This window comes from Anas acuta, chromosome 7 (genome assembly GCF_963932015.1).
Source record: "Anas acuta chromosome 7, bAnaAcu1.1, whole genome shotgun sequence".
NCBI classification, from domain to species: domain Eukaryota; kingdom Metazoa; phylum Chordata; class Aves; order Anseriformes; family Anatidae; genus Anas; species Anas acuta.
Window position 1 is genome coordinate 138,025 of NC_088985.1, and position 25,148 is coordinate 163,172.

The 25,148-nt window shown below is 44.8% G+C and overlaps 1 pseudogene; it reads right to left on the reverse strand.

Annotated features, from left to right (window-relative positions):
- Positions 1 to 265: 265 nt before the first annotated feature.
- On the reverse strand, positions 266 to 12,002 carry LOC137859539 (ubiquitin carboxyl-terminal hydrolase 42-like; annotated as a pseudogene).
- Between the last annotated feature and the right edge of the window lie 13,146 nt (positions 12,003 to 25,148).

A 25,148-nucleotide genomic window follows, 5' to 3' on the forward strand; every position in this document is an offset into this window, starting at 1 on the left:
TCCACATGCTATGAATAAGAGCCAGAAGATTCAAAACCACCCTATTTGTTCTCCCCACAAAGCCGAAAAAACACCAGTTGAAACAGAGTTTTCTACCTCTCTCCCAAGAATTTACATTCACATATCCTGTGACTGCAAAAATAGAAGGCGGGGCTCAGGAGGAACAGCCAGTGTTGGAAATGAAAAAAAGCAGCCTGTTTCCTCAGAGTCTAAAGCCTATGCTACTAGGAAAACAGAACAAAACAAAACAAGAGGAGAGGAGAACAGCAGCGGGAAATTTACCTATTCTCCAGGTGTTCAATTGCAAAGCCTCCTCTGGAGGATCAACAGCTGTGAATTCAGCGTGCTTAGGAGAAATCAGATCTACGTCTGAACCACAACTATTTCAGTAGCATCACTAACTTATGTTACTCTGAAGAAGCAGTCAGCACCGTTTCTATGTTAGGAAATAGCTGAACACAGTCTGTTATTCACAGGAATTATTCAGGCAGGCTTCTTTAGGAAGGCTGGGTTTCACTAGAACATTACTAGCCTGTAAGCCTCATGGCATCACCTTCCATCTTGACTGCTAAACCTCCTTGCTCCCTACTATCTTCTTTGCCAAGGTACAGCTGTCCACGTTTACTTTTCCTACTTGGCTGGACTGAATTTAAGAAGGGATCCTGCAACTCTTCCTCTTGTTTGCCACTTAATCATCACACCAAATGAGAACTATTTGCCTTTCACCTCTTTATTTCAGGCCTTCTTTCCTAGTGGTCATTTAAAAACGGAAAGAAAAAGTCCATCAACTTTTTTTTTTTAATATTCAGCAGACTCTTAAGTCATCAAGCACTTCAAGACTGTTTGAAATAATCTCTACATTAATAGAAAAGGAATTCCTCAGACACACTGCGGCCGCTTACCTTTAATACACTCGTTGGATGAGACGGAGCTGTATTTCTTGCTTTCGCCTGCACTGGAAGGCTTCCCTTCCTTGTAAGGTTGTTTACTGCTCTCACTTGTGCATTGCTCACATGAAGAGCCATCTGGAGGATGGGATTCTTCCTTCTTCTCCCGCGTTATCTTCTGGAAACGAGGATCTAAGTGTTCCAAGGAGCCCTTCACTTTCCTGGTGTTTCTCTTTTTTCTTCTTTTTCTTCTCCTTTTTCTTCTTTTTTTACGCTTGCGATTGGCATTGTCAAAGTGGAGCGCACAGAAACACAAATCGTGAAGTCTGAAAGAAACATGCAAGTTTAAAAGAGAAAAAAAGATGTGGCACTTGTTGCCTATATGAAACTTTATTTATTTTACCACAGGTGATGATTTGCAGCATGTCAGCTATTTTGTGGTGCTTTGTGCACACGCAACTTACTTTAGATGTAGCAAACTTAAGCCCTCAGATTGAAGGACCATAGGTCCTGGTTTGTACACAGATCATTAACAATGGCTAGCTCTGGAATACGTGCAAGCAGAAAAAAACTTTTAACCTAATCCAGAATGGTGTACGGATGTGTTTCCAACTATGTGGTCCAAAGCTAGTGCTCTGACACAATTCAGCAATAGCTTTCCTATCTTCACCGATCAACCTAACAACATGATCCCCAGCCAGCTGATGCTATCTAAGTAACTTAGAAACTACCAGAACCAAAAAAAAAAAAAAAAAAAAAAAGAAGAAGAAAATAGAGAAGAAAAAAAAAGGAGAAAAAAAAAAGGAATACATGAGAAGCACCCAGAAAAGAATTAGGATAAAAAATGCGGAGTATGCTGGAATCCTTGCTTACTTGGAATCCTTCTCTCCATGTTTATCCTTAGACTTCTTTTTCTTCTAGAACTTGTGATATTTTTGCATTTTTTTCACCACCTAAAAGCTCCTTTTCTATCTTTCTGTCTTTCCTTTCTATTTCACTTTCACTACCTTCTGCACGGGTAGATTTTCTTTTTCTGTTTCCTTCTGTTTCATTTTTCTGGCGACAGTTCTTCAAATGAGCTGACACAGGTGGAAGCGCATGTCTTTCACGAGAATGTCTTCCAGAATGTTGCTGAGATACCGAGCAACGATGCAAGTCTGCTCGGGGTGTGCTAAAGCGACGTACATCTTCATCTCTCAAGAGGGAACCGTGAGGCCATCCACTTTTGTAATGATAATGCTTATGTGACCTGCCGTAGTAAGTTGCAGTCCATTTGTCAAAGGCTGCATCGCCGTGAGAGAACTTTCTCTCTCTACTGTCTCCTGTCGCATGAGGTGAATAGTAATCATTGGAATAGCTACATCTTTCCCATCTCCGTGCTTCATCTCGATAGTATCTTTCTCTGCTCCAACTTCTTTCCCCTTTGGATCGGTAATATCTATTGCTACCTTGTTCTGATCTTCCTCCGCTGCCAGATCTGGACTTTGAATATTTGACTGCTCTTCTGCCATTCTCAGGGCTGTTTCTTTCACCAGGGAAAGATCTGCACCTGCTTCCCTCCCAGTGCTCCTGCTTGTGACGCTTTTGCTCAACAACTTCCACGCTCTGAGAACACCTCCTCTTGCTGGAAGGACCTGCTTTTTGACTCTCCTTCTCTTCACTAGGAGCATGTTCCCTCTTGCTTTGGTAATGCTCTTTCTCAGTGTTTTTAGTCTTGGCCTTTCTACCTTGGCATCTCTCTGCAATAGCTGAGGAGGAAAGCTTTTTAGAGCTACATTCAGTGTCACACTTGAGAGAGGAAGTTTGCCGCAATTTCTCACCACGCTCTTTGCCGTACAAAACGTTTTCTTTTGAAATGAGGTCACGTTCTTTTGATCTTCTTGGTTTCTCCTTGTCTCCACCGTCATCACATTGGTACTGTGCGAGGTATTCATCCTTCCCAGCAGATTTCGGAGGGTCCGCGACACTGCACAAAATAAAATCACATTTCTCACTTCTGCTGAAGGACGTGAAGATTAACAGTAAAACCTTCCAAAGGCAAACAAACAAACAAAAACCTCCGGACTACAGGAACACTCACAAAGAAAGATATGCCATTTAGAAACCTCTCCTGCGATTAGGACACCTTCTCCAGCTCCCAGAGAAAGTGTTTTTTCCCCTCGTGCTTCTGAAGCCATTGCACTAAAAAAGCAAACGCATCTGTCTCCCTCCACATGCTGCGGCTCTGAATAAGAGCCAGAAGGTTCAAAACCACCCTATTTGGTCTCCCAACATAGCCGAAAAAGACACCAGTTGAAACAGAGTTTTCTACCTCTCTCCCAAGAATTTACATTCACATATCCTGTGACTGCAAAAATAGAAGGCGGGGCTCAGGAGGAACAGCCAGTGTTGGAAATGAAAAAAAGCAGCCTGTTTCCTCAGAGTCTAAAGCCTATGCTACTAGGAAAACAGAACAAAACAAAACAAGAGGAGAGGAGAACAGCAGCGGGAAATTTACCTATTCTCCAGGTGTTCAATTGCAAAGCCTCCTCTGGAGGATCAACAGCTGTGAATTCAGCGTGCTTAGGAGAAATTAGATCTACGTCTGAACCACAACTATTTCAGTAGCATCACTAACTTATGTTACTCTGAAGAAGCAGTCAGCACCGTTTCTATGTTAGGAAATAGCTGAACACAGTCTGTTATTCACAGGAATTATTCAGGCAGGCTTCTTTAGGAAGGCTGGGTTTCACTAGAACATTACTCCGCAAGTCCCTTCTATTCCTTTTCCCCTTAGAATCTGGGGATGTTTCAGCTAAAAAGGAGGGCAGAAACACTCTCCGTAGGTCTCCACCATGTAGTAAAACAGCGCTGCGTACCTGGTTAACCTCTGCAGCCAGCAAAGCATTTCTATTTGCAGCAGTGCCCTGACCCCAGCCTCTTGCTGAGTTCCGTCCTGTGCTGCTCGGATGCTCCCGCTGCTCAGACACGGGGGCTTAGAGAGCCACCGGGCCAGCACAAGCCCCCGAGCTCACTGTCAAACTTCACTTTTGCCATCTTTCACTTCACCAGCGCCGCCGGACGAGGAGCCCAGCAATGCCTGACGCCGCTCCGGGCTCACCTAAACGCGGGGCAGGAAATTCAGATTCAAAGCTGCGAAGGTTTTTCTTAGTGAAAGCATGGAATGAGTGGCCATCGGTGACTAACCTTACAGGAAGGCATTCACTTTGTGAATGCTGCAGTGAGTGAAGACTGAAGGCGTTTTCTGAGTGACCTAAGGAGAGCCCTCCCTGAAAAGCAGGACGTTTTATTGTCTATGTAACATCTCCTTTGAAGGCTCGAGCACGAGATCCACCAGGTTTAAAGTCTCAAGACACGAATCTGCCACCACAGAAGCAATACATTTCATCTACTAAGCCTAAATACCGTATTTTGCCTCCTCTGTAGGTTTAAAAAAACACGGCCATGCTTGAAGGAATGCATTCTCAGATATTCTACGTATTTACAGTGCTTTAATTAATACCACAGACATGTTGTGCTGTTTAGGGGAATTTGCAATTACATTTTCATTTCCAACCAAACGCAGCCTGACACAAATTGGGAGCAACAGGAACTAATCATCTGGAAGCCGGGATATGCATCATTCACCATTTTCTAAGAAAATGACAAAAATGTAAAACCCCAGCAGTCTGAGAACGTGAGCACTCAGGTAAAGGCCTGATCAAACAAACGCGCACAACTATGATTTGTCCTTTTAACTCAGCAAAAGTCTGCAAACTGCCATAGTAGCAAATGAGGAGAAGGAGCTGGTATTTACAGAAGTTGCAGCTGAAGATTCAGATAAACCATTCGGGTCGATGCTCCCTTCCTGCAGGTTTAAGCTGCGGTCACATCGCCTATTTCAAACCCTTTTGATTTCTACCAGTCACCCCAGATCCCACCTATTTTGCACGTTTTCCAATCAATGAATTCGCTACGTGATTTCTGGGGCACAAGAGCAGGCCTGGTGCCATCATTCAATCAAATCAAAAGCGTCCAGGAGAAGCCCGGGGTGTGGTGCTCACAGGGAATGTTTGCGAGCGGCCAAGTTCAGCAGAAGAGAATAGGCAGGACTGGAAGCCCAGGGGAACGAGATGCATCTGTTGTTGCAGGCAGCCCCAGCAAAATGTTACAGCTTCACTAGCCTGGGGCATGATTCCCCCCTTCCCTTTTCACAGCCAAGTACAATATTAGCTTGCCTTTTCTTTTTTTTTTTTATTATTATTATTATTTTTATTTCTTTTTGCCATCGTCAGGCTGAGGCCGGCTGAGAATATTTTGTGTCTAGACTAATAAATGTTTGTGCGGATTTTGCAAGAGCGGCTTATGGGAACAGAATCCACTTTTTGTTTTCTGCTGGAGGAAAAAAAATAAAATAAAAATAAAGGAGGAGCATTAAAAGCAACCAAGCACCCCCGTGCATTTGTTTGAAATTGCATATTACGGTGCTGCTATTTTATGTGCAATCAATACATAATTTGGAAGAAAAAAATGCTTTTAAAATTCAGAGCTATCCCTGAGCAGCTAAGGTTCTCTTGGAAACTGAAGGAGGAGTCTGAAATGATTGTTCTTGTTTTTGCATCCCCCAGTGGGAAAGGCAGCACACAAGTAGAAGCCACTGTGCTTTGAGGCGGCATGAATCATTAAGAATAAAGATCCCCCCCCATTTAAACATGAGATATTAAAACTGAATCTAGGACAAAGGTAAACTAAACAGACTCCTTCCTTCCCGGGCAGTCAGTGGGTTAAATCAAATATCAAAGGGGCAACATCAACCTTATAACTTCCTCTGCCGAAATTAAAAAAAAAAATAAAGGTAACTTCTATTTTGCCTGCCCCGACCCCAATCGCATCACCCGAATGGGTGCAAACTGCTGGGATATGTGAGGGCCCAAGCCTACATTTTCCCTTTTTTGTATTTGTTGGAGGAGGGCGGGGTATCTCCAGATGAAATGGCTGACCGAGCTTTTTATTTCCTCGCTTTGGGTGGAAATGACTGAATCTTTCCAGGCAGCGGAGCAGTGCTCGACCGACTCCCTCGGCCTCCCCGCGTGGGAAGAGCCCTGCCGGGAGCAGCCCGCATAACCCTCAGATGCCAGCCCCATCAGGATTAGGTCCAGCAATGGGATGTTGGCTCCTCTAAGTGAGGACGCATCCTCTCGAAACACATACACAGAGATTTAAATGAGATATTCCCAAGAACACCTGCCTATTCTTTCAGCACGTGTGCAAAGAGTAAATTCATTTTACTTCGTTCCTCTTTTTCTCAACTCTCCCCTCCTTCCTCCGGAAGGAAACAGCCAAGCAATATTAGCAGGGCCTTCCTTTTCCCCTGGTGGAGTCCAAGAACGCGAGAATTGAGAAAAGCGACTTGTCAGGAATCAAGTTTAAAAAGAGTGTTTGTGGACTGCGAGGTAAAATACCGGAAGCTGTAATCAGAAACACAACTTTTAACTAAAAAAAGCTTCTTTCCATTGTAAATTATTCCAGTTAGTGAAATAACAAATTAGTTCTCTGCTCAGCCACAGCCTCCTCCACCAAATTTAAGTAAAACCTGCAAAGAAGTCAAAGTTGTAAAACATTTGTCAGATGCAAGGGGCAGCGTTGCGTGGGTTAGCATCACGCTCGGATGCCCACAGTACCAACAGGTGCTTTCTTTCCAGAGGCACCAGCTCCTCCAAGAGTTCCCCGCACGAAGAACTGAAGAAGCTGCAGGCAGGGTGAGCCTTCCTCAGTCCTCATCCTCACAGCGAGGAGTACTGGGGACGGGGAGCTGTGTTTCGGCTTGCTAAGAAGCAGAAACCCCCCGAGTTTTCAGGCGGGCTCCGCTCAGCTCCCCTTGTGACTGCTGCTCGGGACACGACCCTGCCTTGCTCAGCACCCTCGACTCCAGCAGGTGCTGCTGCTGGCAGCTGCCCTATGTATACAAAAAAAAAAAGAAACCAACACAGTATTTTCCTGCTTTTAAGTATATCCCAAAGATTTACTAGGCATTGTGACGTTCTGCAGAAGCCCACAGCTGTAACTAAGGTTTGTGGGGTGTAGAGGGGCTGGGGGCTAAACAAGGCCAACAAGAGCCACATCTCCTCCCCGGTTGTCTCCCCTGTACTCTTTTTAGGACATCCAACATTCCCAGATCTCGTTTTGTCCCAGTGACCAAACAGGAGCCTGGCACTCATGCACTACGCCTTAAAACCTCTACAAACCGTGCGCCTAAGTCACAGCACTCATTATAAGCCGGCAGCTCTTTCTGGTCTCACAAACTATATGTGGCTTGAGAGATGCTCTCCAGATTCAGGGCGCTGAACACCTGCAGCCTTTGCCATAACCATGACAAAGTTCAGGAGCTCCCTGCTGGCTCCAAGGCTGGCTCCAGCAGCGGCTTCAAGCTGTGGGTCAAGAAGGCCAAGGCACCCAACAAGAACCTGCAACACCAAGTGGCTTTCTGGAACGGCTTCAAACACAACTGGAAGCCTGTTGGTTTTTTTGGAAGTGAGCTCTTCTGGACCTGTTAGGTGCAAGCAGAAGTCAAACTTTCAAAGCATGTTTGCATCGTTAAGCTCTCCATGATCCATCTCCAAGGTCTTCTAAGAGCTAGTAGCAACGTGGTCAGAGTTCTTGCCTGTTTTTCCCTTCACGTTCTCCCATGTCAGCAGCCGTGTGCTCCCTTTGGGCTGACTTCCAGAGCTGGGTAGAAAGGATCCCCTGGAAGCAGAGATGCTGCTTTATGCAACACCTTGCAGCTCACTGCACTCTGAAGGGTACACGAAAAGAGGTGAGTGGTCCTGGTGTGGTTCCTTCCAGCTCTCAGAAAGGCAAGAGAACTGGAAATGAACCATCAGCCAAAGGGAGGCACGGCACAGTGTTACGAAATGCCATCTGGCTGCTACAAGGATAAGGAAAGGAGGCATTTTTGGTGGCTCCCATCTCCACAGAAAAAGAAACAACTATTTATGCAGCAGAGTGGTTGGAGTATTTCAGGAGGCCCTGAGCTACCCCAAAAACCAACAACGAAACCACAAACCAAACTGAAACCAAACCAAACTAACATGATGGACTGCAATAAAAGATGAACATCAGAATTAATACTACCAATGACAATAAAGATGTTGAAAACTTGAGTCATCACATCCCTTGTGTAGACTGCAGGAGGAAGCACCTTTAGTGCCTGATGTGACAGTGTCAGAAAGTTAATTAATAACACCACAAAACTGGATTCCTGTGAGCACACACTCGGCAAAGGTGATACAACCGACAGCCGGACTTGAACACTGATACTGGTACCTGACTGGGAAATAGTGAGGAAACAAAGGGAGGAGGGGAAACAGTGCTATCCTGAAAATTGCATCACTTGTTTACAAGTCACCGGCAACTCCGAGGCAAACCATCTCGGGCATTTATGGATCAGTGACCTCACGTCTCTGGCACAGGACAGAGAGGGAATACCGACCGTGAGTTCACAGAAGGGAACAGCGCGTCCAGGCCCTCCTGCACTGCGCCAAATGTGGTCAGAATGTCCCCTCCCCTCATCACCCCAAAACTTATCACGTAGGACTTCTATTAAACAGACCCCAAAGAGCTCGTTCTGTCAATTTTGCAACAGGCTCAGGATTTCTCAGAATTAGAGAGGCTAATTTCATAATATACAAAAATACTGCATCTGGCACAGGGGAATTCTCAGCTAGACTTCAGCCTTGAGACACAAAGCGAAACTGACCATAGAAATAGAGATTGGCCAGAGCTCAGCCACAAGCGAGTATGCCTCGGTTATATTTATTACGTGCAAACAGAACTAGAAAAACAGTTTACACTGACTTGCTGCTTTAGAAGTTAGTTCCATAAAGACGGAAGAAATTCTCAACTCAAACTTGAAGAAAGCATCAGACTTCAAAACCAGTCGTAGATCTTTGAAGTAAGACTGTTATGAATTCAGAAGTCACATCCAAACAAAAAGATCATTTATATTAATGGTAACTAGATTAAAAAAAAATTAATCCTGTCCCTCAGGCTTTGTAAGTGACTGGGGAAAAAACAGCGCAAGGATAGTAATAAGCCTAAGTGAAACACCACAAACTGCTAAGGGAAGCAAAAGACCCAAGGAAACAGCCTTTTTGGTACATTAGGAACAAAAGGAATCCTAACAACAGCACAAAGTCCATCACTTGACAGAAATTCTTCAGCGTAGAGAAATTTACAAAAGGCAGAACCGTTCAAAAGCCAGCTCTAACAGGCTCCAGGGACGCGTGGACACGCAGCGATAAACATCGGTTTTCCCAGTAATAACCAGCAGAGATAAATGACGACAATTACGGCTAGCAAACGGAGCGCTGGATGCAGCTGAAGCAGGCACAGGTCATCGAGGGCTTGGCAAGAGAAGAGAGAGCCCAGGAGAGCCACAAGAAGCATTCAAGGAGTAGGAAAGCCTCACAAAGAGAATGCGTGCCCTACCTCCAAGTGTTATGTCTCAAACTTGTCTTTGTTAAACAAGCACAGTGCACAGGTGCTTTACGGAAATGCAGAGGGCTTTTTGGCTGAGGAAAGCTAGTAGGACTGCCAGCCTGAAGTTAGCAGTCACCTCGTTTAGAAAAAATGGCACCTCCTTCTAACGAGCTCCGGGGAACCCAATTAACAGCGTAACTGGAAGAGGCTGCCTTGCTGGCAATGTTTCAAGACGGTAACAAATGGGTTTTCTACATAATGTCTGCTTGTTCGGGGAGGTTTGGACTTACAGCCTATGGCATTTGGGTCCTGGGGTTTGCCTCATACAGGTTGTTCTCCACAGCTGGACCAGGTTCCTCAGAGCACCCACCAGCTCCTCGTGCGTGAAACCCCTCTGAGCAAACACCAACACAGCACAGGCTGCTGCTTAACACCAGCAGCGCAGCTTTCCAAACTCCCCTCTCCTTTCCCCCTCCAGCGGGCTGCTCGTGTTCACCTCAGGCCTTCCACAACAAAGCCCCCTTTGCACGGATCGCCGTGCACTTTGACAGCCCCAAGGCACTCTCTGGGGCGCCTGTCCCGGCTGGGACCGCCACCTCAGCCTTGACTCACCCTTCAACGAAGCCAAACTCCTCCGTCAAGCCTGACGGGGAGCCCCAGCACCTACCGGGCAGCGCTGACAGCCGCAGCCGCAGCCTCTCCGCTCCCTCAGCGCCCCGCCGCCGCCTCCATTAGGCGCCTCGCCCCGCCGGCTGCCGATCTCCAGCGCCGCGCAGCACCTGGGGGACAGCCGGGCGTCAGGGCGGCCCCCGGCACCGCAAAAACCCCCGGCAGGGCTGGGGACATGGCCCCGCTCCCCTCCCACCGCCACACCGAGCGCGTGTGTGTATATATAGAGGGGGGGGGGAGCCCGGTCTCGGCTGGCTCCGTCCCGTTTCAAGGCACGGAAAGCGAAGTTGCTCGCCCTGCCCGTGTTCCCCCCATACCCCCGGCTCTGTCACAGCCCAACCGCGCCCCGTTCCCCCCTCACAGAGCCGGGGAAGGGGTGCTCGCAGCCGCCCCTCTCCTCAGGGCCGGCCGGGGGAGCGCCTCGCCTTCTCCCCGGGGGTCTCCCGTGGCCGCTTGGGGTCGCCTCCCGCAGCCGCCTCGCCCCCCTCTCCTCTCAGCCCCGCCGCCTGCCTCCTCCTCCGCCGCCGCCGTTTTGCGTCTCCGGGAGTCGTCCGCTGCCGGCGGGGCGGGCGCTGAGCCGTCGCCGAGTCCCAGCTCCGCCGGCCGCCCGGGCCCTCGCCTCGCAGCCCGCGGCGCCCACTCGCATCCTCCCGGCGCCTCGCAGCCTCCTCCCCCGTCCCCGGGAGGGTTTGAGAGCCGGGCAGGGCCGGGCAGGGCCGGGCAGCGGCGGGCCGTGGTGCCTCAGCCTCCCCCGGCAGGGAGCGGGGCGGAGCCGCTCCGCCCGGCAGGCGGCGGCCGGCCCGGCCCGGCTCGGCTCGCCTCGGCTCAGGGCATAAAGGCGCTGAGGGCGCCCGGCTCCCCGACCTCGGCTTCTTCTCCAGCCCCGAGTTCCCCTCAGGTGCCCGGTGCTGAGGGAGGAATGCCCTCCGGGGCTGGCTGGGACACCCCCAAAACCTTTGGAGAAAAAACAAACAAACAGCGAACAAACAAAAAACCCACCCCCAACCCCCTTTTTTTCCACCTCCAAGTTGAATAAAGAGGAGCTCTTCCTTCAGTACGTGTCCAGATATCTTAGTCTACGTTTTGCTTTAACTCCCACTACGTACTTCTCTTCAATACGCTGTGTTTCCACATACCGCTGCTTTTAGCAATGTTTTTACCTCAGACGCTAAAAGTTGATCTTTTCCCCAAGTCAGAAAAAACAGAATGGGGCTTCTGGGAACCCTTAGCTGTGACAGCTGTTCATGTCCAACCGAGATTTACGCCTTTATATATATTTAACTGTGAAGGTCTTCTTCTCTCCCGACTAATAACGGGGAGAAGTTTGCCCAAAACTTCGAAGAGCAAAAGTTTTGATGCCAGGAACGCTCCTGCTTCCTCGTTGCCTGTCATTCCCTATTAAGTATGAAATTTTCCAGTTGCAATGCAATGAGCTGACTGTGGTTCCATAGGTAAAGATGCATTTAGGATACCAGGTTTTCAACATCGTCTTGAAGTGGATAAGAAGAAACACATTTTTGCCTCAGTGATATGTTTTTTTCCTCTCCTTTGCCTGGAGATGCAATGAAAGCTTCCTGTTGTCCGCTCAACACAGGCATCTTCTTCACGGTAGCTTTTTAAATACAGTGCTAACAACACAGCTCTTTGTTCCCTTCTGTACATCTACTGAAACGCAGATTAGGTGCCAGGCGTAGGTCAGTCTTGGAAAAAGCTGCCACCCCTAATGTTATAAGTTAGACCACACAATTTTCTGGTCTATTGAAATTATTTTATTAATCAAGTAAGCAGACACAAGCAAAACAGCGCTGGGCAGCTGGGGAGTCTCCACTCCACCACAGCACGCAACTTCCCCTTTCCAGTGTCGCTGTTTTAGAGCATTCAAGTTCTGGCTTGTCGAGACTTGACCTGTCGACTTGTCGACTTGTCGAGACTTGTTCTGAGGCTGCGCAGTCTGTTGTTGGGGGTCGTTATTCTTCCTCCGGTGATCATGCGTTGTGCTTGTGTTCAGGTGGGGGCAAAATAGGATGTCTTGCGGTGGGTGGGTGGTGTCTTACAAAATCCTTGTTTTAACAAGGATTTAACAAGATGTTTACCCAACCCTCCTTCCCCATTTGTCCCCATGTTACAATGCTGTGAGTTGTGAAACCTTATCTCCTCAGTAGATTCTTTAAATTCTCAAGGACAATGAACAAGCCCCTACTAATTTATCACAATCCCTCCTTTTTCTTTTTCTAACATATTTTGTTCATTGAATTTTTGCAATATTTTCTTGCTGAGCATCAAAGTTTCTGCGTCGTCCTCCTCCTGCTCAAGAGATTCATACTTAGCATACACAAGCATAAGATGAGCAGCTTCCAATTGTCTTTTCACAGTTGCGATTACTCGATTGAATATACATGGTCCAAAAGTCAGTGTTAATATAAGTAACAACAAGGGCCCCACTATGGTTGTTAGCAGTGTAGTAAGCTAAGGTGAGTAATTAAACCAGGATTCATACCAATTCTGATGAGCCTCATTTTCCCTTTTGTGTTTTTCTAATCCTTCCCGCGATTTAGTCATTGTATCTCTTACCACCCCAGTATGATCTTTACCAGATGGTATTCAGCCACTGTGTGATGGGTATACATATACTCTTCAGTGTGGTATAGAATCCTTGGTATAATGACCACCTGTACACAAAAATCGTGAGATGTGTTAAACAATTTTAAAGATAGGCAAGGAGTGACTCTCAACAATGAACATACCCACTTAGTGTTATTTGCAGGAATAAACCATTTGTGTGTTTGGTACCTTTTTTTTTTTTTTTTTCAGTGGCATGGCACAGATCATTTTTATCTCTTGGAACTGTGCCGATACATCTACCTTTTCCCATAACTTGAGTCAAAGTTATCCCAATTTCCTGACCCCAGCTGCACTTGGAAGGATTTGACTCGTTTGAATATTCAGACCTCCCCATATCTCCTATAGCTTCATAATATGGGGGCTTAACACTTACACATAGCCAGCACCCTTCAGTTATCTCAGGATTAGTTCGATTTAGTACCTGGAAACTAGCATTTATAACTTTCCACATACTACTCTCGGGTACAACCCCTTTCTTTTTTTTTTTTTTTTTTTCACAATGCTTGGAAGCAGTGTGGGTAAGGATAACTCTGTTGACTTATTAGAAAACACTGTAGTAGGTTGGGCAGTCCCAGGTATCTTTACAGTCTGGACAACCAAACCTTCCCCTAATAACTCTTTATTAGGCCCGACTACCTTGGAAGTCTCGGGTTTTTCCTTCTTTATTGGTATGAGTCCTCCCCTATCTGTTCCATGTTAGTAAAATCTGACATTTTTCCCTAGTACCCAGCTAGTATCGTCTGAGTTTGTTATATTTATATACAGAACCTTGCAAATTTCTTTATTTCCGTGGAAGGTTCCTGTATACCCTATACCATGCCCTTGCCACCTGTAACAAGGATCCAATTGTCGGTTACAACCTTGCAGCCCATATCCCACTTGTAAGAATTTATCCTGACCAGCCCCGAGTGTTCAGTCTGTAGCAATGGTTTCACACCCCCAGTATGCACAATAATACACATTCAGGCATTTACAGTACCCCTTTCCCAGGTTAGAACTTGGGCAGAAATAAAATCCCATATATTCCCAGCATCAGGGCCTCGAGATCAGCTGACATAGTGTAGAAGTAAAGCTTGCCCCCCCCCCGATGTTATCTGGGTTGCAATAACCTGTTGATCTTCGAATCGACTTAAAGTCCATTTAAAAGGTTGGTGGGGGTGGTGTTGAGTCACTATGCAGGATGAAATCACTGCGAGAACCCCCAAATACCGATAGGAATGGCTGAGGCCCATTTCTTTCCCCACTTATTCACTCCTCTGCCTCACTTGTCAGTTGGGTTGCAGCCAACTACGAGGTTTTAGTTCTTCTCGGCAGCAGTAGTGTTCTTCAGGGGAGAGACACTACCTTAACCCACGGTACCTATCGAGTTCGTCGCAATGTGAGCTTCAGGTCTTTGTTTCCTGGAGCGATCTCCCACTTCTTGTCACAGATGGGTCCTTTAACACGGATGGCATGTGTCCATCCTTTCTCCGCAGTCCGGACGACTGTTTCTGTAGTAAGCAAAACAACATAGGGGCCTTCCCCATCGTGGTGTTAAAAAAAGTCTCTTTCCAAGTCTTAATTAGAATTGAGGGTGATCAAGTGGCAATTCCAAGTCATAGGACATACCATATAGCATTTCAAAAGGAGAAATTCCTACATCAGTTCTGGGCTGTGTCCATATGTTTAACAGTGCAAGGGGTAAACATTTTACCCAAGAAGACTTAGTTTCCAGCATAAGTTTTGTTAGTTGTTTCTTAATTTCACCATTCATTCGCTCTACCTTTCCAGAAGAGGAGGGGTGCCAGGGGCTGTGAAAATCCCACTCAATCTCTACGGCCTGCTTTAATCCTTGCAGTAAAGCTTTACACCCATTCAGTCACGTGGTCAATTAGGACAAACAAGTAACTCAGTAAAGTCTACCTGTATACTTAGGAAAGGTCAAAGCCCTGGCTCCCGTCCCCCTCTAGATGGGTTACAGAAGACCTTTTTATTTACCTTTTGACATATAGTACATCCTCTGCATGTGTGTTTCCCTAAACTATATATTCCTACACAGACATGCTTTCTTAGAACAACATCACACATTGCTTGCACCTCCCAATGACTCTTCTGATGTAAAACAGTTAATATTTGCCTCATTATCACTTTATTCAGCATTTCTCTCCCATCAGGGAGTATCGATTTTCCTTAAAATGATCCACATATTTGTAACATTAATACCTCCTTGGGAGGTTGTAATTGCTCCAAAATCTTTTTTTAGAATTTACCCAAATAGATAGGTGGTCCTGTAAACCCCTGAGGTAAAATTGTCCACCTATATTGTTGCTTCCGCCCCCATTTCAGGGTCTTTCCAGTCAGAGGTGAATATACATGTATGTTTGCTCTCAGGGCCAGAGAGCACTCCATTAATAACACTGTTATTCCAGTCTAACAATTTACTATTTGAATGCCCAATTTAATCATCAAATCCCTTCCCATCAAGTTAGTCCCTGCCTTGGGTACATACAATAATTGTCCAGTGATCATTTTATCCCCTGGTCTCAGCTTAGTATTCCCCAAAAGTGGCACTGTTATCCCAGTCCCTTCTACCCCCATCACATTTAGGGTTTCATTAGTTAATTTAATCCCTGATACTTTACAAGTCAGTAATCACTTAGCTGCTCCAGTGTATTGGGTTTGATGGCAAGGTTCTGGGGGGGGCGGGGGGGGGTGATGGGGGGGGGGGGGGAAACTGCAGTGGCAGCCCCCGTGAGAAAAACCCAGAAACCTCCCCGTGATAGATAAGGAACAATTTCATCTGGCCCCAAAGGGGCCCACTGCTGCCCAGAGCCAAGCCATAAGCAACACAGTCCGTGCCTCTGTGAGAGCACATCCACGAAAACAAACAAAGAAACAAACAAAAACCTGCTGCTCAACAGCAGTTGGGAGAGCGAGAAACCTTCCCGCAGACACTTAAGTCAGTGCAGAAGGAGGGGGAGGAGGCGCTCCAGGCACTGGAGCCGAAGCCCCCCTGCGGCCACTGGAGAGGCCCCTGGTGGAGCAGGCTGTTCCCCCCTCCCCGATGCTTGGGAAACTGAACAAACACCACAGCAAATATGCAAATATGCCAAAACTTCTAGAATGCCTACATCACCTTTCCCTGCTCATTCAGTTTCAAACAGCTCTGTTAAATACTGCATGCCACACCTTTAACACCTTCAGCAACCCTTTTAACACTTCCTTTATCTTTCTCCAGCCTGTACTTTTCTAATACCAGCACCAAAGGCTCAGTCAGAGTCCAACTTAATTCCATACCTTTTCCCTCCAAGATACTGAAACAACATATCAATCAATATACCATATTTCATCCCATTTTTCTTCTTTCCACAAAAACAACATTGACTGTAATATGGTGTTATAATTAATAGTTCCATTTAGGGGCCACTCTGCTCCATCCTCTAGTTTATAAAGTGGCCACCATTGATTACAATATATGATAAGAGTTCTTTTACTTTCTGTACCCTCTCACCCCACTATATCCCTCCAATGTGTTAGTATACATCCTAGAGGGCTTTTCCTCGGGATTTCTTTGCTTTGAACTTTTCCTGTTGTAATCTACAGTGGTCAATATTCCACTGTTTTCCTAGAAGCTCTTTAGTAGTCAATCCCAATCCCTCCAAAATCCACAATATATAGATACACAAGTAAAATCAGACCACTGTAAATTAACTGCCTCTTGACAATTACACTGAGGACATTTAAACCTGATGAGCCGATAATATGCCTGGGCAAATTTTGTTCCCTTAGACATACACCTCAATGGCAGTCCTTATATTTACATATTTACATATTAACATATGTATAAAAGTGTACTTTAACAAAAATGCCCGGGCTTTTATATATATACAATACACAATGTACAGTTATTATTCCAGTTAGAATTATTCCTCAGCAGCTGCAAACATGCCAGTTGCCATTAAAGCTCGCTTACCCTCCTCCTGTCCTTTTCTTAAAATCTCAGACATCCCCAGAGTTAATGGGGATGGCCACATATTCCATTCCTGGCTGGGGTCCCCCCATCACTATTTCTCGTAGGGGATATAATCCCTCCCTTAAAGCAGATTTCTGATTTCTTGCCCTGCTTCTGGTTACCGGCCCCTGTGTTTCATGATCCGATTCCAATTCTCCTGGATTAGCTAATTCGGGGAGTCCATTAAGGACGGGAGCTGTTAGTGCGGGCGGTGGAATATAGAGTGGGGGCGGTGTTAGGACTTCTAAGTCCTTTCTCTTTTTATCCTGCCCTCCTTTTTCTTTTAGAGATGTAGATGCGTCCTCATATCTGAATTTATCCAGAGGTGCGCATACTCACTTTCTTCCAGACTAAAAGGTTCCTTTGAGTTTACATAAATATTTAGGCCTCACAAACCCAATCTTCAAAAGACCCAAATACAGGCCAGTAAAGGTGGTCTCCTCGAATCTGTTTACCATCCCAAACTTCAACACAATAATGTATCATTTTTACTTTATTCCTTCCCCGCCTAAAAGGGGAATCATTCCAATTTTTAATCATTATTCCTAGAGGACTATCGGGGGGGAATGGAGGACATATCCTTACCACTATTTCCCCCACCCATGGAACCAGAAAGCTTACTCTTTTTCTGGCTCATCTTCCAGAGTGCCCCCCCACACACACACACACACTCTCCCTTTTCGTGGCCCAGTCCCTCGCGGGATGTGGGAACCACACTACCGGGGGTCCGCTCTCGCTTCGTCCGCAATTGGACGTCTCAGTTGTCACACTCTGGGAAACCCAACCCCAACCGAACGGAACACCGGACTATCGTTTTTTTACTCACTCCTCCTCTGAGTCTTCGTTCGGTCTTCGTGCACAAAGGTTGCCTGAGGTTTACCGGTTTTATTTGCTTGTATCCAATTTAGGGTTCGTTGGTAAAAGGTCCCAAGTGAGGCCTGCATTCTCAGAGGCTGCCGAACTCGGCGGGGCGTGTCCCCTGAAATGTGCCTCAGTCTGATGCCTTTATCCGAGTCACGGCACCAAATTGTTATAAGTTAGACCACACAATTTTCTGGTCTATTGAAATTATTTTATTAATCAAGTAAGCAGACACAAGCAAAACAGCGCTGGGCAGCTGGGGAGTCTCCGCTCCACCACAGCACGCAACTTCCCCTTTCCAGTGTCGCTGTTTTAGAGCATTCAAGTTCTGGCTTGTCGAGACTTGACCTGTCGACTTGTCGACTTGTCGAGACTTGTTCTGAGGCTGCGCAGTCTGTTGTTGGGGGTCGTTATTCTTCCTCCGGTGATCATGCGTTGTGCTTGTGTTCAGGTGGGGGCAAAATAGGATGTCTTGCGGTGGGTGGGTGGTGTCTTACAAAATCCTTGTTTTAACAAGGATTTAACAAGATGTTTACCCAACCCTCCTTCCCCATTTGTCCCCATGTTACAATGCTGTGAGTTGTGAAACCTTATCTCCTCAGTAGATTCTTTAAATTCTCAAGGACAATGAACAAACCCCTACTAATTTATCACACCTAACACACTGATGGAAACGTCGGCATTGAGTTGCACCTGGCTCACGATTTGCCAGTGTTTGCCTAGAAAGCTCCATGGTTTATATAGCATAGATAGATCCTGAAACAATTGAGAAAAGTTAGACTTGGAGCACTGTGTCCAGCAGTTCTGGGCTCCCCAGTACAAAAAAGACAGGGGTCTCCTGGAAAGAGTCCAGCGGAGGGCAACAAAGATGATAATGGGGCCTGGAGCATCTCCCCTGTGAGGAAAGGCTGAGAGACCCGGGGCTGTTCAGCCTGGAGAAAAGACTGAGAGGGGATCTCCTCAATGTGTATAAATATCTGAGATGTGGTGGACAGAGGGATTTGGCCAACCTCTTTTCAGTGGTTTGTGGGGACAGGACAAGGGGCAATGGCCACAAAATGGAGCCCAGGAAGCTCCGCACCAACATGTGAAAGAACTTCTTCACGGTGAGGGTGACGGAGCACTGGGACAGGCAGCCCAGGGAGCTTGTGGAGTCTCCTTCTCTGGAGATATTCAAGGCCCATCTGGATGCCTACCTGGGCAACCTGCTCTAAGGAACCTGCTTTGGCAGGGGAGTTGGACCCGATGATCTCTGGAGGTCCCTTCCAACCCCTACAATTCTAACAAAAAGGACTGGTTCATATTCATACTGGTGCCTCAGTGGTGGAAGACGCTTATTAGACTGGCCTAGAAACCTGAAGTAATGTGCTCAGGAGTGCTAGCTAGCATCCCAAAAACTCAGCCCTGTAGAATGCAGTCACGGGAGAAAGATGACAATGCACTTATAACAGATTAGGATAAAAGCTAGGAAGCAGAAATGGATATTTTTATGGTGTGTACTCTTTTGAGCACCTCAGAAGTTCTTGTCACCTGTCTTGTCTGTGATTCCTCAACTTCATGTTCATTATATAAAGGATTTCTCAGAAAGTCATTTTAGAGAACAAGAAAAGCAAACCATATACACAATCCCATTAAAAATGTCAAGCACAGATAAAAAATATCATACGATGGGTGAACAATGTCTGACGGGTAGGGCTCAGAGGGTTATGGTAAATGGGGCTACATCAGGCTGGTGGCTGGTCACCAGTGGGGTCCTCCAGGGCTCCGTTTTAGGGCCAGTTCTTTTCAATGCTTTTATAAACAATTTGGATGTAGGACTAGAAGGTGTTTTGAGCAAATTTGCTGATGACACTAAACTTGAAGTTGTTGACTGTTGAGGGTGGAAAGGCCTTGCAGAGAGATCTGGACAGATTTGTTATAAATGGCTCAGGATTCAAATTAGGATTAAATAAAAAAATAGGATTTATTAAAAGAATATAAAGGAATAGAGGTAAGCAAACAGCGCTGGGTGCACCGGGAGTCTCCGCTCCACCAGGACGCACACCAGTTACATCAAGCAGCTGATTTTTATGCTCCTAGACTAATACATATTCATTACTACTTCTAAAAAAATAGATTATTATAATTAGCTTCCGGGGTCCAGTCCCTCCTACTGGAGCATGTGCATCAGTCTCCTCTGGGGGTCTCTAGGGGTCTTTCATGCTGAAGGCTCGTAGTCTTCCTCTCCCCTTTGTACTCACTCGGCACCACACCAAGATTATAGAACATTTTCTGCAAGTCTTGTCTCCCAGCCGTCCTTCAGCTTCTTTTTCCTTCCTCTTAATCTCTTGGCCTCCTAGCCAGATACCAAAGATCCGCATAGTATCCCATAACAGTCACTAGTTGTTATCAGTTGTTCTGAAACTCCCAGACATCAAACACAGACAGCTTTCTTATTTGACGCTTCACGAGTAATTAAAACATTCTTCCCCAGCCATTCACAGACACATCTATAGCAGTGTTAAGTTAATCTCGAAGAAGACAGGAAAAAAAGGCTGTAACTGTTAGAAATAAAAGTCCAGAATAACAAAAGCAAACAGGTTCATAAATTTAAGGAGTGTTTTCTGAAGACATGATAAATTGACTAGAATGAGGGGGAGACTGGGACACACTGCATCTGTGGTTCAAGAATTAAATTGCCAGTGCAGAACCCAGAGGCAGACAGGATTCAAACAGAATTGTTCTTTATGGACACGAATTGTTAACACATTCCTCACAATGCTCATCTTCTGTTGGTGATGTATGAATCTGAGTAACAGGTACTTTTGGCTGCAGGAGCTGTGTTCACAACTCTTACTGCTTGGAGCAGACTGCACAGAGAGTTGCACTAACAGCCTGCTAGTGATATGCAGATCAGAAAGTTGGGAAACTGGGTCATTTATGGGAGCTGTCAATCCATGCCATGATGGTGTTGCAACTTGGATTATTGAGGGCTCTTTTTGTAACGGGGTTACTTACTTCCTTGACACATTAGTGAAAGTCTTCTCTCAAGACTATGGCTCTTGCTAATATATAACACAAATGGAAACAATTTCAAATACTTGCCAGCAGGCTTTGCTTCCTTTTACCTTCATGCGGATTTTTCCTGTAGCCTATGTAGTAGGGAATATTGTGTTCAGATAAATAGGGTTTGGGCAACAGGCTGTTATTTACTTCCAATATTTTACCGCACTTCAAAACTCTTCCTTGAAAACTACTGTAGAAGTTGAAATGATGCTTCAGGTCATAGTTTGATCTGTGGAATTATGAAACTCCTTGTGGTATTTGATTAAGGAGGCATTGGGGAGGCATTGGGGAGGCAAGGACAATCCCCAGACAAGGACTGTATATCTTGAAACAAGACGCTGCAACTCATGATAAGGAAGCGGCAGACGGACAGAGAAACAAATGGAAGGACTATAAATCTCAAAACTGGACATTGGAATTCATTATAAAGATACAACAAATGGAAGAATTAGCAACAACCAGCGCTTGCAATTAAGAAACATGCCAACTCAGCAGATTCCTGACCAAAGGTGAAAAGTACACTGTGAGGAAGACTTGGGGTCTTCCTCCCAAAGACCCCTGCCCATGTCCCAAAGACCCCTGCCCACAATTCTTGGGAGGCTCTACGCAGGCGCAAGGTGTCAAAAGGCTAATTAGCATGAGAAGCGAGGGAAGGCAGGGATAGGTAAGGAATATGTATAGGCGCTTGTAGAATATTGATAGATTGATTGTATAAATTCAAGACTGCTTTCCGCCTTGGGTATGCACGATAGGTGGAGAGATCCCCTGTGCATCATCCAGCGCTGCAATAAAGACTATACCACTTCAAGGAATTTCGGCTTTGATCTTTGAATCATATTTGAACACTTTCTTTCTGTGATCAAAAAGCTTCCTTAAACACAGCCTCAAGCTCAATTACACCAGTGTGTTTTTAATTTTCTATGGCTGGTTATTTCTATAGCAATACAGAATAACACTGCTCATAATTCCTGAGGTGGGGGGAACTATACCAGCCTCTGAAAGGGTGCTAGCAAGCACCTCTAATTAGCTGAAAGCTTTTGAGGTATCAGCCCATTGTTTTTTCAGGGAGGGGGGAATGGGAGCCATACTTTGAAACTGAAGTGCTAGGTGCTTAATAAAATGGGTCTGCCAGAATTGTAGGTGTGGTGCTAAAATATGAAGCCTGGCATGGTGGTAGGCCTTGGTAAATCACTGGATCCATCTTTAGGTGTTGCAGAAGTGGGATAATTTGATCCTGCTGTAATATGAATAGTATTGAAATGTCCTACCAACTGAATTAGCAATGTTAACAACTATCTGCGACTCAACTAGAAAATAACCTGCAATCTCATGTATTTGCAATTCACTTTATAAACTCATTGCCATCCATTATGATGATGATGATGTAGAAACACCGAATTCAGGAATAAGGTTTTGTAAATTGATATCATGTTGTCACTGTAGTATTTCAGTGAATTGGAACAGCAGAATTCCATGGGTAGTACTTGTTAAATGTACTTGTCAGCTGGGCTCTTAATTGCATGCCAACTACGATAAGACAGCAAAGGTATACTTACTGGTGTATTTATATTGGTGTATTTATAGACGAAAGAAGGGAGTTTGCAGCCACTTTATGTACCTGTGTAGAGGTTCAGCTACGTGTAATTGTTTTCAGATTGTATGTGCAAAAAGAAGGATTTGGCAGCATTAGCCACTGCTGCCACTGTACAAATAAAGACTGTTGTGCCGTTGTACTGTTTACATTAACTATAAATACACCACAGTAGAGAGAGACTAGAAATTCCAAGCTTTTACTGAAGAGTCATACTATAGTTCTTTTTTTTTTTTTGTCTTAAGCCAAGCACAGCAGGGAGTCTGCAGACAAAACTTTGAGTGTTGTCTGCTTTAGAGCAACATCCAGCATCATAAGTTCTTGTGGAACATGACTGAGCACTTTTATCTGGTGCTTTTTCTTGCTGTAAAGATGCACCTGTAATCTTTTCTCTGAGCTTCAAGTTTCAACATATTTCGTGTCCAGCTAGTAAGAGCATGAAGTCTCTCAACTTTAACTAATTTCCTCAGCTGGTTAACTATATAGTTATTTAGCATTAAAATATTTGTCAATGTATGCACACGTGTGCATATGTGCACAGTCTTGTCTGCACAAAAATCCAAATGTATCCTGTTCTGTCATTTAAAGAGTGACAAATATGAATTACTTATGATGTAGATATGATTGACCTGTATTTTCTAGATACATAGTTGTGGTCTGATCAGCTAATCTGAATATCAGCATCAAGTAGATTCACAGCTCAATGGCCGTTTTCTCCTAAGATGACCAGCTTCATTTTCTCTTCTTTTGAGAGAAATGGAGTTGAGTAACTTTGTGTGACGAGAATGCTCTTTTCTGTAACCTTTTTGTCTCCTGTAAACTTAAGAGTAGAGCATGGTTCTTTCATCTCTGAAAAGTGAAATGACATATTCCTTTTAAATCATTATTTTGGGGAATGGTCTCTGCCATGCTATTGTTGCATGTTGACATACCTGAGTATATATGGAGCACCTATACAATTTTGGACTGGAGAAATTCTGGAGTTAAGTGGTAAAGAGAGCCTGTGGAAACTTCTGCAGAGTCTTGATTTAAAGATCAAAGCCAAAATTTCTTTAAGTGGTATATTCTTTATTGCAGCGCTGGATGCACGGGGGATCCTTCCGCCTATCGTGCATGTTCGAAGTGACAAACTATCTCATATTTATACAGCAAAACAATGAATATTCAATTAGCACCATTACCTAACCCCGCCCACCCTCGCTTCGTATGCTAATTAGCTTATCAGTCCTTGCGCTTGCGCAAAGCCTTCCAAGAATTGTGGGCCGGGGTCTTCAGGATGTGGGCAGTGGTCGTTGGGAGGAAGGCCGTAGGTCTTCCTCATGATGCACTTTTCACCTTTGCTTAATCAGTTGTTTTCCAAGCTGTAAAAATGCTGAGTTGGCTTTCAATTTAACTGAGGGTCGGCCGATAACAGGAAGTCTCAGTTAACAAGACAAAACAATTGACTCAAGTTATCTCAAGTCTCAGCCTGACTAACGGTTAACAGATACTGGGATGCTTTCAAATAACAAGATGCTTAAACATAACAAAAGGTCTACAGATAACAAGATGTCATTTACTTTGTCCTTGCTAACTTTTAACCACAAGTTTTATTCTATCCTAAAGTGAGTTTATACTATATCAGTCTCATGTTCTTTTGTAATAGTACTTAATAAGGAACAGATTTGTAGGTTATCTAAGCAGATAACTCAAGAACTTGTTTCAAACTCTAAAGATTCCTTTTGAACAGTAATTTCAAGAAGTATGTATTATCTCACTACACCTCTGTCATAATATGTTAGCATATCTAGATGTCTGTTTTCTATGAAATTTGTAATCAGAGATGGATATCATCACTTTCAATACTCTGCTAATTGACCAAACTCTGCATGGAAAAACTGCAGTTGGACAAACATAGATATACCCAGGATCTAGCTTTAATGCTAGGTAAATGATTTGATCTTTAGAATGGTGTCCCAGGGATGTACATGTTGCTTTTAGCTACAGGCAACAACAGAAGGCATAAGTGTTGCTTAGTTCCGTCTCCCCCCAGCGTATCCTCTGTGTCTTGCTGTAAGAACAGGTGAACTTGATGTTTGTGGACGGTACCAGCTGAAATGCTGGGTTCACCTCCCTGTGGAGAAAACTGCTTGCTGAATCTCCAGTGCATTGCAAACAAAATTAAACTTCTTGTAAAAGAAGAGATAAGGCTGCTTACCCCAAACTGGAGCTTGTGTATGTGTATTATCTACTTCATTTTTAAATTGTGTTTGTCAGGCTCTGGGGATGGCATCTGAAATAGTTTTTAAGCACTAAATTATTCTATTCTATTCTATTCTATTCTATTCTATTCTATTCTATTCTATTCTATTCTATTCTATTCTATTCTATTCTATTCTATTCTATTCTGTCTATTTCCACCCAGAACATGAAGACCAGCTTCTTGTAGAGCCACCTTTTTTCCACGAAATCTCTCAAGAGCGAATGTATTAGCCTAAAATGTGTTTGGTAGACAGTTTTTTTTTTTTTTTTTTTAATGTAATCCTTCTTTAGTTACCTAAGGTAATACAGTGTAGTCGGTTAAAATATAAATAAATTATACTGTATCTTTTTGATTTCTCCCTCATTCCCCCAATTCCAGCCCTGTCTTATGCTTTCTGAGCCAAAAAAAAACACTTCTGTGGTTTAATGATATGAATTATTGCTTGTTTGATCAAACAATGTTTTCATTCTACCTTCTGTGCTACTTTCCCAGGAAACTGATAATTAAAAGAAGCCAGCTCCCTAGAATTTCAGACATGGCAATGGAATCTGCTCTAATCAGTTCAGTCCCTACCACTGCATCTCGTTTTGCCTTACTACAACTGGAAAGTGATACTGATTCAGAGCCTGGAAAAGGCAGAAGTGGCCGACGTGCTGGTAAATCTCTAGCTTCAGGGTGTAGATCTATAAATGTGAAGAAAAGAGAGAAAAGAAGAAAAAGGAGAGAACAGCAGCAGAGTGAGGCCAATGATGTAAAGGGATTGTATTTTCAGCAATGAGTAAG